A 14,639-nucleotide genomic window follows, 5' to 3' on the forward strand; every position below is an offset into this window, starting at 1 on the left:
AACCCCAGGTGGTCGAAATTTCCGGAGCCCTCCACTACGGCGTCTATCATACTCATATGGTGGTTTTGGGACGTTAAACCCCACATATTAATCAATTTCAATCAAAAGAGCGGCGCACCTTTGAGGGCCGCACTTCTGCGCGCTTGCTGGTGCCGGTTTTTCGCGTATATGTGCGATACCGTAACCAAAATCTGTGATATATCAAGTTTCTTTTGAGAGAGTGACACCATGCGATGTGAATACAGATGGTGAAAGCGGGAGCACGGCGCCAACGCAAAGACTGAGACTACGTCGATAGACCGTGAGTCTCCCTACTCTCTCCTTAATTCGTTTATTTATTTATTAAAAGAAAAAAAGTGGTAAAGAGCTCGTTTCGCATCCGGTGCCAGTGCTTGCAGCATTTGCTTCATTGGAGGCTCGGCTTCGTCCGCGAGCCAGAATTCAATATGCATGCAAATAAAGAAATGGTGATAATATTCCGTTCAGGTGAGAATCGAACCGTACTTCTCTGCGTGTCACACAGGTACTTTACGATGAAGCCACGCCTGGTTTTGAAAGTGGTTCGAAGAAAAAAAAAGCGAGTGTTATATATAGTTCGATCACGCGTCCTGAATGCATGTCATACTGGGAGCCACTTGCGTAGAATCGCATCAGGCGTCCAATCGTGTGAATCCAAACGAGTGGTTGCTTTGAAGGTTCAGCAATTACAAAGCGCACAGGCGCACTTTTAGTCATCATTGCTAACAACAGCATCAACAACAAGGAGTGCAACTGTGGTTCGCGCGTTGCACGCTTTACAGGCGTCTCGCGCGCTTCGCCGATTCGCAAAGGAAAGAATCAGGATGGGGTGGTCTCTGCGCAAGTTTAGTTGCAGTATGAATAGTTTGTTGAAGCGGCGAACTTGACGCACAAATTCAAAGGCGTTCCTTTTCTTGCGCATTGACCGAGAAGCGAAGGCAGGCAACGATGTTTGAGAGGGCCACGCTAACGGGGCCCGATTACGCTATCGCGACATACCCTTGATCGCGAAGCTGAAGGGTCCTTCAAGTTTGTGTCTTTATTTCATCTTCTCTTGTATCCGACTTATGTCTCTTTAGATGGGCCATTACACCCAATTTTCAGACATTATCTGGGTATGGGGGTAATCCTTCTGCATACACAAATAAGGTGACGAAATTTCAGCGCATCATTTCGAACCCTTAATAAATAAATCATTATATATATATATATATATATATAGTCTAGTAGATCCTCCGTGAGCGGTCACAACGTGGTTTATTTCGACGTTTCGGCCTAGAGTCTGGCCTTCATCAGGAAGTCTGGCCTTCCTGATGAAGGCCAGACTCTAGGCCGAAACGTCGAAATAAACCACGTTGTGACCGCTCACGGAGGATCTACTAGACTATATGCAACGCTACGGCCACTCAACCACCATGCCTGCCTATATATATATATATATATATATATATATATATATATATATATATATATATATATATATATATATATATATATATATATATATATATATATATATATATATATATATATATATATATATATATATATATATATATATATATATATATATATATATATATATATATATATATATATATATATATATATATATATATATATATATATATATATATATACGTGAGCGGCCTGCGAGTTTGGCAACACTGGTGCTCTGGCGAGCCGTGGCACACCAAGGAACTGGCTGTGCGAGTGACGTACTGCATTCCGGCCAGCGATACATGTACCGTCGTCAGCTGTGCGTGAAATCGATATATTTGAGCTGCCTTCTGCTTAGCACAGAAATTGAACGATTCGCAACGACTGAAACTGTGGTTGAAGACGACGGCACCGCTGCTTGTTGCACGCGACGTCACAGGTGCATGCCACAGCAAAATGGCGGTCGCCGGTGGTGGGCGGGGTTTACAGCCAGTTACTTCGAAGGCCTAGCTGTTTTGCACAGTGACATTATATTATAATATTCACTCTCATGTCTATATAAGCACTATAGACCTCCACATCTATAGTTTTTGTTGAAAACTACAAATTTTTGGGCGAAGTGTCATGGCCCTTTGAAATCTTGTTTTATGATGACTGTAGTAAGGTATACGCCATGACAAAAAGCAAATCGATTGTGAACTTACTACTCACCTTCCTTGACGGTCTTCTTTTGTCCCTTCCCCCCAGCCTGTCCTTCTTGTGCCTCGAGCAGTGCCTGTTTAGCCATGGATGATCCCGTATGCACGCACGTTCATGCAATCGAAATTGGATAAGGCTTCAGTTATACCCCTTCGTGGATAGCCATAGCGTTGAAACCGCCTAATCTCTATACGAGGCCTTCAGCAATTTCTTGGTCCGTAAGCGCCATCGCATTGAGGCTGTCGATATTTTGTTTTCCTTCCTTTCCGCGTATACTTTTCTGGTGCGATATATACGACGCTTGCACGGCAACGTGCTCGCGTATACGAGCCCGATCGATCCTTGAGCCAGATCTCAAGTGACGCAGTACAAACTAACTACACGTCATTATTCACGTCCATCAGGGGCAGCTCCGTAGTGCTTACTGATCCACGTATAGGGAGCGTGCAAAACTCGAGTTACTCGACGCAGTCAAGCAAGATCGCTATACGTGTGATAGCGGCACGTGCGCGAACGGAAGCTAACGGCACGTGACGTGTACCGCTGGCCATAGAGTTTCTTAATATACACTATAGGGAACTCTGGCGCTAGTGTCTATGGGAGCTGCAACACACGGCGCTTCAGCGAGCATGGGAAGGATGAGTAGTACACTCATTTGTCTAATTTTCATACTTCTGGCCTGCTTCTGGCTCCGTGTGTGCTCGTGTGACTTGGAGCTGTTTTTTTTTTACGAAAAAATAAATAAGCGAATGTTCACCGTTTGCGCTTCACAACCTTATTCTTTTAGGCTTACCATTTTGAATCAAGTCACTAAGTTCAAAAGGGTTTGTTCTTTCTTTCAAAACAAAACCGTAACCAGCAATAAACGAAGCCGCAAGTACGATTCGCCGCCCGCAAGTACGAAGACTAGGCAAATGTGTGTACTACCCATCATTCCGATGCATGGTCGCTGAACGATCGCAGCGCCAGAGTACCCACTAGTTAATTTTGGGAAACTCTATCCCGCTGGCTTCAGAGTGTGCAGCTTCAAAAAGTTCCCGATCATGAATGGGCCCGATCATGCAGGAAAAGAATAAAACATTGCAAATTGTGAAGCCGGTCATTCCTAAATGGTATACGGTGTTGTAACTCATATTACGTGTAAAGAGTATACGTATAGTGGTATACGCTTTTGCAGCCAAACGCTGTGCGTATGCGCACTCTTCTACCTTGCACTAGAACACAAAATGAAACTGCAGAGAGACAGGGAGAGAGAGAAGGAGGGAGAGTTTTATTATGAGGGAAAAGCGGAGAGGTCGGGAAAGCTGAGAGTTCCTCACAAGAGAAACGCAGGCCTGCAGCAATCGGCAAACCGTGGGAGCAGTGACGAGGATGGTATACAGCGGCCGATATTCGCGGAATGAGGATTCCCATTTTGGAGGAATGAAGGAAAAGCTTCAAGCATTCTTAACGACGCTGCAGGCTTGTGCCAAGAAAGCGCGGCGATAATAATTTCCATGGTCGTTGTGCGGGGTTGACAAACTGCACTGAAGGGAGGCATGAGTGATGTTATATATATAGTTTGGCTGAAATGCATGTGAATGTTTGGGTGGTACGTGTTTTAAGTGTGGCAATGAAGTGATGTAGAGAGGGAACGGTGCCAGAGTGATCACTATATGGAATATACCTGTGTAATTATACGTGACATGTGAAAGATCACGAGAGCGAATCTATCGACACATGCCGAAGTCATATTCGTGTATATATACATGACCAACTTACTCCTCATACGCGCCTATCTCACGACTGCAGATGGCTGCATGATCCGCCGAAGTACACGCATTGAGTAACAAGTCTTGGCACGCATGCCTTGGTGGATCGCCCTGTATACTTCGAAAGGAAGTGTCTGCGGTTATCAAAAAATTTAAACGCGTCACAAACCAATCTCATGTCCCCCACCCCTTTGTGATTATCATCATGACACCAAATTTCCAACTTTGAGAGAGCCTTTACGTATATCGCGGAAGCCATCTTTTGGAGACATTGGGGCCTCGCTTCGTATGTTATATTTATACAAGCGAGCGAAACTCTAATGTGACAAACTATCGCTTATAGCCCCCGCAGCCTTTGAATACACGATAATAGCGCAGTGCATGGCCGCGCGATAATAACGGATTCGAAACTTTTTTCGTATCACACCACAATGCAACCATTTGTCAGCCAATATAAAATATTTAAAATCGTGTATATTGCTCAACTTTTTATGCCTTTATGGACAGGGTTTTTGGTTTAAATGAATTAAAAAAAATGTAATTATGCAGGCACACAATACTTTTGCCCGTAGCTCATCTTAAGGTTTATTAGCGCTATTACGCCGATAATATGTAGTGATAATCATAATCGTCGCGATATGTCCACCATGTGAAGCGACTCCTCTTCTTTCGTCGTATAGACTCATATTAAGAAGGAAGGTATGACGGTCTCTATGTACTTTATGATTGGCTTTTAAAAATTCAGTAAATTAGTTCGCACTCTGAGAGCTTATTGCGCCAGAGAATATAGAGATTCCTCGTGTATATGTGTTAGCAGCATTTTCTCGTTTACACTGTCCGTTACGAGACCAGAAACAAAAAGAAGTGCTTGGCCTACCATTTTTAGTGCGCTGTTCGTTTCGAGTTTGTTTGTTAAGGATTCTTTTTTATACGTGCGGGGTTTGTTAAGGAAAAGTCGTGCGTACCCAAAGTGTTCCCGTTGCTCTCCAGAAATGAGCGTATGCTGTTTTGCTTCCCGACACCCACTGTGGTAGCTGCGCCGTTCTGGCGCTTGAAAGTGCCAGAACCTCGGATGGCGAAATGCTTATATGTATGGGCATGCGCGCAAGGCAAGCAACCGGCACTCTGCTAATGCAACAGGCTAAGATGCCTTCTGAGAACGTGCGCGACGTATACGGTCACATGCCAACACGGCAAGGTTTCCTTTACTCACCGTTAGGTGCCGACTCTGTTCGATCCCGCCGCTAATAAGTTTCGAATAGCATGCGCGCAGGTGGGAGGCGAACCCGGAAATATTCATGTATACTTGCAAGTGTGTGTAAGTGCGCGTTAATGTTAGATAACGGAAACGCTAAATTACGTTAGATGGAGAAAGTGTTTGTTCCTCTATATTTTGTAACTCAATATAGAAATGTAACGGTGGGCGCCCTGGTGCGGGAACTTCAAGGCAACCGTACACCTATACACATATTTCTTTGTTTTTTCCTTATTAGAAAGGGAAAAGCTGGGGAAAGGGGAAGCACGTAGGGAAGGGTGTTGCAGCTCCAGTAAGGTCGTCGGAAAACTGCGTAGGGATGCAGATTTCCGTAAGGTTCTTCTTGCAGTGGGCGTAGTCAGGCTGACAATGATGAAGATGTTGATGATTTAGTTTAAATCAATTCTTTGAGATACGTATGTTTGAAATATATAGTAATCCGGTCAGTCGAATGAAATTCATAATGATACGCTGTCACAAACGAGCGCTCAACAAAGCGCGCACCTCCGAATTCTAAACGCGACCTGAAATCGAGGCGCCGGTCAGACACGACAAAAGCCGGCGCAAAGAAAAAAATAAGCATCAAAGGACGCCGCACGAGCGCCTTCTCTTCCTCTCGAAGGAGCCACCGCCACGCCGACCAACCTCCTCGCATCTATTGCCGAGTAAACTTTGGAAATATCTCGAAGAATTGCGTCACGTTACGAGAGAGGTCCCGCCCTTTCCACAGCTTTGGCTGTGCGGCACGCCTACGAAACGCTTAGAAATTTCGGGAACTCATCGGCTATAGTACATATAACCCAGCAGTGGAGGGAGTCGCAGGAGGTTATGTGTGTTTGCCGATGTGAGGTGAAGGCTTGTTTTACAGTAACCAAGCAGAGGCGAAGAGGTGTGTTTTTCACTTGCGGGTGAAGGCTTGTCTTACAAGCAGGAGAAGCGTGCGTATTTACCGCCGGTGGGCGAAGACGCGTTCTGCAGTCGCAGCGCGTGAGTGGCCGACGTGTTACGTGCGAGAAATTTTGTTACGGAAGTGGGGACATTTGTCGACGCGAGGGTTTCTAGGAAGAGAAAACTCGGACGCAGCGGGATGAAAACTGGCGCTGGACTTCGAGTGAGTGTTTCGTTGAAGGGACGCATTCAAGCTTTGTTCCAAGAACTTTGGACTGAATACGTTTGACAAAAATTCTAGTCTGTAAGTGTCTTGGTTAGTTAGCGCATGTGATTGCACTGTATAGTGCGTGTTGTTGTTTGAACCCATTGTCCTGAGTGTATCTTGTTGTGCTGTGTAGCCCGTTATTTTGAATATCTTGTCATTGGTGACGTATTTTATTGGATTATTGCAGAATGTGCATGTTTGTGTGTCGATTATTCTGCGTTATCTGAGAATAAATTTTCGTTTATGTTATAAACTCTCGGCACGACTCGTTCTTTGGACCCCAGCTGGCGTTCGCGGACGCACTAAAAGGGACCGATTCTAAATTATTCGCGCTCTCATGGTGCGTTCGGGGAGCCGACACGTCCGCCCTTGGAATCAGCCCGGCGATTGCCTTCCTAAAGGCATCAGTGACATACTCTCATTTACGAAAGCACCACCCGCAATTTCTTTGTGTCGGGATTTTGTCGAGACTCTCTGTTGGCCTATAATTGTGGCGCTGTTCGCGAAGCGACGGTATAAAAACGCCTGGCGTCGTGCAGCATGATCCAGTGTCTCGTTAATGCGTTCATAGTGATTGAGTTAATGACCTCTGCTTTAGAACATGCGAACAATCTTGAGGCATGCGCAGACACCGTCAAACTTTTATGCCCATTCTCCCAGATTGGGGTGGGAAGCTATATTCGACCGCACTGTTGTTGGCAACGAGATAGGACTCATAAAAAGGACGCGTTATGTGTCGGCGCACTCAACAGTTGCACTATGTTATGGAAGAACTTTATTTAGATCCGACGGGGCGTGAACTATAGCACGCGGGCTGCTCTCGCGTAGGGAGAGAGAGAGGTCCAGCCTCTCCGCGACGTCGTCGGCCCGTTGGACTGCCCGTAGTTTTCTCATCAAATCCGAACTGCGCATAGCGCAGCATCTCACTTGTAAAGTGTACTATGTCGTAAACAAAAGGAGTACCTTTGCGACAAGCGTCCTAATATTTTGTAAGCTCCTTCTTGAGTTTTGCTACCACCTGGTTTTTATATGTCGAACGTTGCAGCTGCATACTCTGCAGATGGTTAAAATTAGCAGGATCTCGTCTGTCCATCGTATCAAATATACCGCAACCAGATAGCATGCGGTGTCATCAACTAGCTCACATGCAAACCACAGCAATAAAAAAGAAGGAGGTATGTCTATGGATGGCGAGCTACGGAAGACAGAGAGACATCCATGGAGAGACGTGGCCAGTTTGCAACCCTGCTCTGGAGGAATAGGATCAAGGGATGAAAAGAGAGATAGAGTGAGAAAGGTGACGTTCCTCTGGAGGAATAGGATCAAGGGATGAATAGAAAGATAGAGTGAGAAAGGTGACGTTCCGGCAAAGCATGTCGTTATTCATTACGCGCGTGCCTTTGATCGCATATACATCAGCAAAGCCACTCGGGCACAACTACTATATATTTATACAGAGAAGGATGGGTCCTCGGATCAGGAGGCGGTCTTTTGTTTTTGATTAGAGGGGTCAGATGAGCCAATGAATGCCAACCTAATGTGGAAATAATATGCGACGTTTATTGTGACCGTTTTATTCCATAGATCTCCGTTACATAGACAGTCCCACAGCATGTGCTTGTTGGTGTGGGCTGCATGAGCGCCTTTTCACTTTCGAGCTTGCAGCTGATGCAGTGACTGCTGCGTCTTGTGTGCTTTCATAATCACTGAGCCCCGCCGAGGTGGTCTAGTGGCTAAGGTACTCGGCTGCTGACCCGCAGGTCGAAGGATCGAATCCCGGCTGCGGCGGCTGCATTTCCGATGGAGGCGGAAATGTTGTAGACCCGTGTGCTCAGATTTTGGTGCACGTTAAAGAACCCCAGGTGGTCTAAATTTCTGGAGCCCTCCACTACGGCGTCTCTCATAATCATATGGTGGTCTTGGGATGTTAAACCCCACAGATCAATCAATTCATAGTCACTGATAGCAATGCTACTGTGGTGTCTCTTTTGTGTTTATAGTTTAACTCTCTATCGTGCGATTCCTGTTATCCGATAATTGAGTATTAGTGATTGATACATAGTGGTTGTATTACCTCAATGGGCCTAGCGCGCTGCGACTGCAGTCGCACTCTAATGTGTGAATGAATGTCACGAAAGCGGATGAAACAGTAATTCAGATCACCGAGGTTAACCGGGGTAAATGTACAGCTTGGCAAATGGAGAGTATTGAAATGTGTGCGCAGCATGCATGAGATGCAGTTCGGAATCTTTCTCTTCCGCCTAAGCTTCACATTTTTCTAGTGGTGTTAACATTACAATCTGCGCAGATTAGTCGGATGGTTGCATACCGGATGAGGTGTAGTAGCGGTCCTCTTCGCTTGTGTTCGACGGCCACCTTTGCGCATCTATGGAACCTACACTTAATGTGTCGCAATCTTTACGCAGACGAAACACGCGCAACAAACTACACGTTTCTCGCTTTTGCGGAAACAATGTAGGCATTTCTCGCGGTTTTCGTGCAGTTTCTAAGGGAGCCTCATTTATTTAATAATAAGCCAACTCACCGCGCGCCTGCAGCCTTGGAATGTCCTTCGAGCAGGCCCGGCCTTCGCGCCTCTCTCCCTCGCTACGCACCCGTAATAATTAACGCGCCGCGATTTAGCGCCCGCTCAACGGTTCCCCTTTCTTTTACTTTTCGTATATATTTCTACGCACAGCTCTTCTACCGTCGTTGCTTACACAGACGCGCGCACACGCACGCACTGATGACGAGGCGAACACGAACATTCGCCGCACGGGCGAACAGCGCAGCCAGCCCCGGCTGCTGCACCCCTTACAACCCCCTTCCGTCGACGCCGCAGCCGTGTCCCAATTCGAAGATACGGCATCAGCGCGCGCGCTGCTGCTACAGCGGCGGCGGCGGCTCTCCGTAGTACAAAGGCCACGCAATGTGTGGAAAGGAGCCGTTCTACCTCTTCCTCCTCCGGCAGAGTCTCCGCAGAGCGGAGTGCACGGAGCAGTTCCTCCTCTCTCCTCCTAGCGAGCCCCGCTTATCTCTGGGCGGCGATCTGCATTCCCAACACGTGCAGCTAAGCAGAGAGCCAGGCCTCTACAGCAGAACCAGCGCGGCCCCGCAGGCTTCGACGACGAAGCAAGAGGGTTCAGGCGGGCACGCACTCCCGCTTGAGGCACTGGCAGGCAGCGAGCGGCTCTGTTCGTTTCTTTCTTCTTTTCGCTTCCGCGTGTTGCAGAACTCCTTCCTTGGCAAAGCCCGGCGCGCGTGGTGGATGGAGATCGGGCGAAGCCGGCTCAAACTTTGACAAGAAAAAAAAAAAAAGAAGAGCTGTGCCGGTGCGGTCTCCATGGCTACGGCTGGGGAGACCCGAACCGGCGCGTCCTTCCATTACGGTATAAATGTCTCTTCCCTTCCTGTCTCTCCCTCGCGCGGCCCGCGGCTATTAATTTGGCAGTGCGCCGCCCTCGCGCTTTTTATCCTCCTCTCTTGGGAACGTAGGTTTCGCCCCCCGCACACGTCGAAGCAGGAGAGAGCTTTCGTGCGCAAGACGCCGGCGAGAGAGGAAAGGCGAGGGTCCGGCGGGTCGATCGCACTGCTGCTGCTGGCTGTCAAGCCAGGCTTGGCCGCCGGGGTCTTTCCCCGACCGGGAGACGAGGCGCGTTGAGGTCCCCGGTCGATTCCGTTTTTCCGCGCGCCTCCATTATGGGCTCGGGTGCCCGTCAGTGGCGCGTGGGCAACCCCTGCTTCGGAAAGAGGGGAGGATGAAGAAGAAAGCCTGGCTCTCGCTTCCCTGTCTCTCCGCTGGGACGACGACGATTGCGTGCGCAAGATTGCGCTAATGAGCTTTTGAGGGGGAGCCCGGCTCGGCGCCGCATTACATATTGCTCATCCCAGCAGCGCGCGCACACAACACGTATGCCGAAGGGTGATCGCGTTTCTCTCAGTGAGTAGGTGGGACGGGCGGTTGGCTCTGACACCGTCGTAAAGGGCGCTGGTCCTTTCAAGAGCGCCGTGGTGTCGCCTGACATAATAACGCCCTGCAATTTGGCAAACGTCTGCACCCTTTCATATACGAAGCTTCGTCCTTCGAGAAAGCCGCCGCCGTGTCGTTTCGTGTTACAGCGTCTTCTTGCGTCAGTTCGTGTGTGCTTTCGTTGGAGGAAGTGGCTTCAAGCCGAGTCTTGTATGACCTCTCGTTTATTTCTTTCTCTCTTTCCTTCTTTCTTTATTTCCTTCTTTCTTTCTTTTTTCTTTACTTTTCTTGTTTCTTTCCTCGTACTCGCCCATATCGTAAGCTTTAGTGAAAAATGACTTGTTGAAATAATACAGGCGAATGCTTTGAGAAAGCTGTGGACCTGATGATAGATGGAATTACGTATGACTAACTTCAATCAGAAGTTTGACACTGAAGTAAATGTACAATACAATTTAGAAGCTTCAAGATGTCTTTGTTAAGAGCGAGAAGAGATAGATAAACTGCCTCTGACTGTGGGATAAATAAATTGGGTGACCACTCTCCGCTAATAAATATTGGGTGATAAGCGACAAATATAACTTATTTCTTGCATTCACTGTGTGAAAATCCTCAATGAATGACTAAACCAGCCGATTTGTTTGAAGGCTGAAAGGAGAGTAATACTAGTGCATAACAACGGCCATCAACTAACCTTTTTTGCTTTATATATATATATATATATATATATATATATATATATATATATATATATATATATATATATATATATATATATATTGTGAAGAAGAAAGAGCGTCGTTGGCAAGCAACATCGCCACCGCTTGGGTACTGGGTGCTGCACTGTAAGCAAAAACTATCCGAGTTTGGGGTTTTTCCGGCTCATGACCTCTGAAAACTCTCTCGCGTTTAAAATTACTACCTCGCGTAGGAGTAAAAGACGGTACATGACATAGTTTTACCACCACCTCTCAGGCAAGTAGTAAAAGGATGTCAAAATCCAGTTTTACCACTTAGGGAGTTTTCTATCACGTGATTTTTAACCTGCGTTTCAGAGTTTATTACCACGTGACTGCAAGGTGCAGCTGCTTCGGCGGCTTTTGCCCCATACCCTCCTTGTGACGCTCTCAGTGAATACTGAAGGTACGCGAAGCCCACAGATGTTTTTTTTTTGTTTTTTTGTTTTTTTTTGCATCGCCGTGCCTCTGGACTGACTTCGAGTCAGCGCACTTTTACTGGAACTGGGGGCAGCATAAGCAAAACAAGCGAGAACAGCATTCTTTGAACGAAAAAAAAGAAAAAGACGGAGGGGGGGGGGGGGCTCTCAAAAGAGAAAAAAAAGAAAGAAAACCTGCTGTGGAAAGTTGTCCTGCATATTTTCGCAAATCGTTGCTTTTGCTCGGCGGTGGCTTTGGAGACAGACAGTGCAAAAAGCTCGGTATCTGTGTGTCTGGTTGGGCTGATGGATCTCACGTGTTTCCTACATCATCGAGCGACCATGCTCTTCCGAGCGCCTCCGAACCTGCACGTCGCGGATATCTCCAGTTCGCGGATATCTCCAGATCTGCCAGTGGTAACAAAATCAATCTGGTGTCATCGTCCGTGCTTGCCTGCTGGAGAAGCAATAAGCAAAATGCTTCACTCTGTCGTCGGCACCGAGCCGCGGCCACCAGTGACCAGTGTGAGTGTGTCGCCGGGGCAGGTGAAAGAAGCATCGCATATATTTTGTTCCACAGTAGGCGATGTCTGCACGAGTAAAGTGCTGCCCGAATTGCCCACCTCATGCACCACCTGTTCTCAAACATGTAGCACGAAGCCGATAAGAAGCAGACGGAACCAACAAGCGGCGGCCGGTGAGCACGAAGAAAACCCGGACCTGCCCGGATGGTGGTCTTTCGTTGGAAGTATGCATACACCGCCCCGTCTCCGCAAGATAGTGGTCACGTGTTCATTTGTGTCTGAAATGACGACGAAATTCGCACAGGATATGTGTTCTGTGATCGCCAGCTGTGTTTCATCGGATAGCCGTGCTCCTCGAAAAGGCCTAGAACGCCGTCGGTAAGAAGCTTGTGTGCAGGCGTGCACCGCTCCTCTACGCCCGTTGTGATGAATACGTGCTGCTACTGTGTTTGTGCACCGTCGCTCAATGAAAATCATTGAGCTACCATGGTTTGTGTGTACTTAGGTATATTTTATGAAGTTGTGCATCAGCAGTGCTAACACGCGTGGGGCAAAGAGCCCGGTGTGCCAAGCAATTATTGGATAATCAAAAAGGTGAGATCGTGTAGATTTATAATAAAAGGTCGGTGTGACATTTAGTGCCCTGCAGCCCACCTGAAGCTTACGCTTGCACCTTCAAGCGTTGTTGTTAATCGATGGAAAAAAAGAGCTCTCCTACCGGTACTACTTGGACGGTCAAAAAGTCGTGCCTATATATATACCGGATTGTCGAAGTGTAGTAGAGCAACGCGTGTAGTCTGTTCTAGAGGTGTATTATTCTGCATTTGTTGTGTGTGCGTGTTTGTCTGTATGTGAATCTATGTGTCACCAATTCTGCCGTTCAATAAATTCAATCAGTTCTGCTATTCAATAAATTTGTCGTCTCTGGCCGAATGCACCCGTCAATTTTTATTTTTTTACCACCAGAAATAACTCCCAGTAATCACCTCAAAAACCTTGTGAAGGTAGTAAAAATTTACTCTCTCTATACTCGCTGAAAACCTCACTGGGGTAAATATTTACTACTCTCTCTACGTTCAAAAACTCAGTTAGCACGAGAGTAAATTTTTACCTCGGTAGTAGGTGGTAAAAAAAACCCAGGAAAGGTAGCGCGCTAGAGGACAAATGGTTTACCCAGTTTTTGAGGTTATTTCAGGTCATTTTTGTTTAGTGTGTGGGCTTCGCTCGCTCGGCTCGTGCTGATCATCGCCGGCATTTGCTTGACCGTTGCTCTTGCACGATCGTGTTTCTTCGTAGGACCACCGTCGCAACAGTCGTCAATAAACCCTTTTTCAATTGGTGGAAGGTGCTGACATTCCCCGTCGCCTGAACCTGGGTGCTGCCATTCGCCGTCGCCTGAACCTGGAGCTGCGCCACAGAACGCTACCTCCCATCATGGCTACCAACAATGCGCAACCTGGCTCTTCCACTCCATCCCCCAGCAACCCCGGCGTTCTTCGTTTGCGAGAGCCTAAGGTCTTTAGCGGAACTGATGAGACCGACGTGGAAGACTGGTTCGCTAACTATGAACTGGTGAGCGCAAACAACAAGTGGGATGACGCGGACAAATTGACTTACGTCATCTTTTACCTCACTGATGTGGCCGAAATGTGGTATAACAACCACAAAAACGACATCACGACGTGGTCCATCTTTAAAACCTTGTTTGCTGACGTTTTTGGCCGACCCGCAGTCCGCAAGTCCAGAGCCGAACAACGCTTGCGGACTCGCGCACAAAAGCCAGCGGAATCTTTCACCAGCTACATCGAAGACATTATTGGTCTTTGCAACCGTGTGAACACCACCATGCCAGAGTCGGAGAAGATTCAACACATCCTCAAAGGGATAAATGACGGTGCATATCAGCTGCTCCTGGCCCGTAATCCTGCCACCGTTGCGGAACTTGTCACTTTGTGTCAAAGTTTCGACGAGTTGAACAAGCAGCGCGCCCTGACTCGGCCATTTTCCTCACACGCCGACTCGCTCTCCAGTCTCACTTCTGTTCCCGACCACTCACCAACCCTGCAAGAGATTAAAGACTTCGTGCGTGAAGAAGTAGCTCGGCAACTGTCGTTGATTCCCTTCACGCAGCAGCCGCCGTCCTCTCGTCTGCCCTCACCACTCCGCGACGTTATTGCCGAAGAGGTAGCTCAGGCTGTTCCCGCCACTGCCCACCAGCAGCCTGTGGCCATGCCTGTTGCCCATGCACCGGCTATGCAGCCCGTGGCCGCGCCTCTCACGTATGCCCAGGTGGTACGTAGCAGACCCCGCCAGCAGCATTTGCCACCCATGTCTTCAGTCGCTCCCCACTCCGCCCCATTTTCGACACCTTGGGCCGCACCACGAGTCAGCAATTCCTGGCGCACTCCTGACAATCGACCGATCTGCTACGCCTGCGGTACTCCAGGACACGTGGCACGATATTGTCGCCGTCGCTTCCAACCACTCCACGACGCTACTCGGCCGTTACCGTATGACCCACAGCCCATGCACATACCTGCTCCCTATCCCTCACCGCAGTATGGATACACTAACTTTCCTGAGTCTCGGTCAAACCAGCCTCAAACTCACTCTCCCCGCTCCCCATCTCCTCGCAGGCGATCACTGTCCCCAATGCGTCCTAGACCCGCT

Source organism: Rhipicephalus microplus, chromosome 1 (assembly GCF_043290135.1).
Source record: "Rhipicephalus microplus isolate Deutch F79 chromosome 1, USDA_Rmic, whole genome shotgun sequence".
Lineage (NCBI taxonomy): Eukaryota > Metazoa > Arthropoda > Arachnida > Ixodida > Ixodidae > Rhipicephalus > Rhipicephalus microplus.